Source organism: Chanodichthys erythropterus, chromosome 10, assembly GCF_024489055.1.
Source record: "Chanodichthys erythropterus isolate Z2021 chromosome 10, ASM2448905v1, whole genome shotgun sequence".
NCBI lineage: Eukaryota > Metazoa > Chordata > Actinopteri > Cypriniformes > Xenocyprididae > Chanodichthys > Chanodichthys erythropterus.
Window position 1 is genome coordinate 9,850,788 of NC_090230.1, and position 4,307 is coordinate 9,855,094.

The window sequence follows — 4,307 nt, forward strand, 5'->3', positions numbered from 1 at the left end:
TGGGATGGGTGTGCTTGATATGACTTGCATAACTCTACGATGTTTGGCCGTATCGGAGAGAGTCTTAAATCGTCCTCTATACACAGTCTGTGTCGATATTTGTTCTTTATGCTGGTGCTGAGAACCCACTTTCGCAAAGGTACGTTGTCGCAAAGGGCATTAAAGTCTTTACAGCGTGATTTGGCGTGATAGGCAGGATACTCTGCATGCAGGGCTATCCAGAAATCTGTCAGTGATTTTTGTGTGAAGTCTATTTTCAAAGAGCCACTTGTAGCGATTTCAATGAGACCCTCTTGCTCAGAAATGGGCAGGTGTGCTGTGGGGGTGTTAGAGAATGGATGGCGAATCCAGTTGTTTGCGTTGTCTGTCTCGGGAAAGTACCAGTGCAATCGCATAGCCAGGTCAGAAAGGTGTTTCATTATGTCACACATAACTCCATTTGTAAGGCTGAGCTTGTTTGCTAACAAAAAATCATGCAATGATGAAAAGGCTTCGGTGTTTTTCTCGTTAATGCAGTCTGACCAGAGAGCAAACTTCCTGATCACGGCCTCAACTTCCTTGTAACCCGAGGTTCAGCTCATTCAGATGGGAAAAAAACATCACCCAGATAGGCCAGTATTGTGAGCCACTCTTCATCGTTTAAGCGGTGGCACAATTCAAAAGGATGGTCAAGAAAAAAAGCTTTAAGTTCGTCCCTCATTTCAAACAGTCGCGTCAGTACCTTTCCCCTGGACAGCCAGCGAACATCTGTATGGAGTAACAGTGTGACGTGGTCGCTGCCCATTTCGTTGCACAATGCAGAAAACAAATGTGAATTCAAAGGCCTTGCTTTAACAAAATTTACAATTCTCATAGCATCGCCAAAACTTCCTTAAAACGGCCCGGCATTCCCTTGGTGGCCAACGCCTCTCTGTGGATGCTGCAATGAGCCCAGGCCGCATAGGGCGCAACTGCTTGCACGCGTGTAACCACTCCACTATGCTTTCTTGTCATGGCTCTCGCTCCGTCAGTACAGATGCCAACACATTTTGTCCACAAAAGCCCATGTGACATTACAAAGCTGTCTAAAACTTTGAAAATCTCCTCTCCAGTTGCCCTGCCACCCAACGGTTTGCAGAAAAGTATATCTTCCATAATGGTACCTTCATAAATGTACCGGACATATACCAGCAGTTGAGCTAAACCAGCAATGTCTGTTGATTCATCAATTTGTAAAGCGTAGAATTCGCTAGCTTTTATGCGAAGCAATAGTTGTTTTAAAACGTCTTTTGCCATATCAGCGATGCGACGTGAAACAGTGTTGTCTGATGATGGCATCATCTGTACTGTTTTTCTGGCCTTTTCCCCAAGCATTACACCAGCTATATCAGCAGCAGCAGGAAGAATCAAGTTCTCCACAATAGTGTGGGGTTTACCCGTCTTAGCCACTTTGTAACTCACCATGTAGGATGCTTCCAGACCCTTCCTATTAAGGTTTTCTGTACTAAGGTTTTCTCCCGAGTTGTCTTAATTGTCTTTCAAAAAATTCTCGTGGTTTATTTTTCAAAGTTGGATGCTTTGTTTCTCAATGCCTGCGCAAAAATGCTGGTTTCATGCAACTATGAGAGAGTACTTTTGCACATATAATGCACTGTGGTTGGGGATTTTCTTCACTACCACTGTACGTGAAGCCAAATGAAATGTATTTCTCATCATATTTATGCTTCTTGAATGGTCTTTCTGCAACTTGCTGTTCATGGCGAGATGGCGTTTTAGCTTCGGATGCATCGTTGTCTGTATCGGTGTCAACATAGCATGCGGCGCACTCACGATTGAAGCGCTGTCAAGGGGTCCTGGCGTACTGCTGTCAGAGGATTGTGGATCAGCTGAGCTGCTGGGAGGAGACCTTTTATCTGTAGCTACAGGCCGTGTTCTTTGTAGCCACTTATCCATTTGAAATCTTATCTAATTCTAGTGCAGTTGATAAATTACATGCGGTAAGTCAAAATGTGCATTTGCGCATAACACTTGTGTGGATGCATTATTTGAGTGCAAAATACGGGGTAATTTGATTGGATGTCATGGATTTGACTTTTTATGGCACTAACATTTTGTCGTTTGTACACTAGGGGGGGCACACGCTAATATATTTTGCCTGTGAGAAACACGCTCAGTTGAATGTTATTTAAGAGTGCAGTATAATTAAATTAACGGTGCATTTCAGTAGTTTGTTCACGTACCCCCTCCGTCACTTCGCGTACCCCTGGGGGAAAGGACTGAATAAGAATACAATTTTTTTTTTTTTTTCTGGTACTTGCCGATACCGATACCGATGCCTATACATTTATTAATTTCTCTCTATTTTTTTTTTTTTTTTTTTTTTTTTTTTTTTTTTTTGATGATGTTGCAGTTTTCCAAGCACAACACAGTGAGACTAATGAATGTAGGACAGCTTCGTTATTACTACTATGATGAAAACAGTAATAATTTATATATATATATATATATATATATATATATATATATATATATATATATATATATATATATATATATATAATTGTTATATAAAAAGAAATTTACAAATTACAAACAATACAACAAATAAACTATAGATAAACAAATTAAATAAACTTGTTTTTTTTTTCAGATACAGTTAGTTTATTTACCAAGTATACATTTATTTACCATCTTGTGTTGTTTTATTAACATTAATGACAAATATTTAATTAAATATTCACATCCTGTTTTCACCCATATGTTTATGTCCGCTTAAGCCATAACCGCCCGTATTAGATATGTAGATACTCCACACGATGGACATTTTGACAACTATGTGTGCATTTGACCATTCAGGCGCGAGGAGAACTGATCGCACACTGTCTGAAAGAACTGGGATTGCGCGCAAGAGAGAGAGAGAGAGAGAGAGAGCGCTTCTGGTCTGTGTCATTCAGCGTGATTCCGACTATCCTGCCTTCACTTATCGATAACGAATTGTGATTGAAAGCATGCAGTTCGCAATGTGTGGGTTGTCATCATTAATTTGAAAGTATTTCCACAACCTTGAGGCTGACATTGTTTCTGCTGCTGCCGCTGGTGTCACGTCACGTGAGGTATCGGCCTTTGGTATTGGGGTATTTTTACGATAAAGTTTACAAGTATATATCGGCCGATACCGGTGCATCCCTATTTTAAACCAAATGTAGTACCTAGGCTACTATATAGCATGCTATTTCGGACGCAGCCTGGGTATGCATTCTGTTCTTTTTAGTGTTGCATCTTGTGACATCACATCCTGTTCTTTGTTTGTTTACATGTCTTTGGTACATGTGTTCATATTTCAGTTGAACTGAACCAGATTTAGTTTGGAAGTGGACCAAGACCCATTTTTTTAGGGGTCTCGGTCTGTTTGTTTGGTGCGCACCAGGGTTCGGATGGCAGCGTTCAAATCATTCAAATGAACCACACTAACAATTGCATCAGAGTTCGTTTTAATCTAACCAAACCTGCCAAGAGTGAATTTTTCATGTGGTGACATTTCCCATTCTCATTCTTTCCTTATACCCCGATCTTTTCATGTCATCTTGGGAACTCTCTCAGCAATCCATTTCCAGTCATTCAAAAGCAGCCCCTATATGAGGAAATGTCAAAAACCACCAAAATTTTGGTTAAGATTACATTGAAATAACACGTTTCAAATCAGAAACCAATCAAATTGACCTTGACTGTTTTACTGCTAATGGAGGGCTGTTAGTTTCTTCCCAGAACTCCACATTGAAGGGAATGATAAGGGAGCCCAGGTTGCCCTTGAAATTCTGTTCATCAGCGAAGTTCACTTTCAGTCCCTGTATCCGTGCATCCTCAGTCTGTGAAACAATCACAGTCTGTGAGTTTTAATTTCTAACATCCCTCACTGTCTAAGAGTCGCGGAGTGAGCAGAGAGATCCATAATAAAAACTTTATTGCTCGTTGCCGAGGAAGGAAAGTAATTACAGGCTTTATAAGGTTATCAATTCCTTGGACCTGATCTTCTTCGATCGCTCCAAGGAACATTTTACACGTTGGACAGATAACGGGCAAGGCCTCAAGGGTGTGTGTGTGTGTGTGTGTGTGTGTGTGTGCGTGCAGACATCTTCTCACTGTGAAATAAAGAACTCTTGGCTTTAATCTTCTTTTCTTGACACAGCACTTTTCCTAAGCAGGTGTTACAAATCTCAACCGTTAATGACTCCAGAGCAGATCTAAAAATGTCTAAGACTCTTTAGGTGATTATATCTCAATTAGATCACTGTGATTCAACGCCATTCATACAGAAACCTGTGTGACTC

At 40.6% G+C, this 4,307-nt stretch overlaps 1 pseudogene; it reads right to left on the reverse strand.

The window, feature by feature from the left end:
• Nucleotides 1-577: 577 nt before the first annotated feature.
• On the reverse strand, nucleotides 578-4,032 carry LOC137028102 (zinc finger BED domain-containing protein 5-like; annotated as a pseudogene).
• Nucleotides 4,033-4,307: the final 275 nt, after the last annotated feature.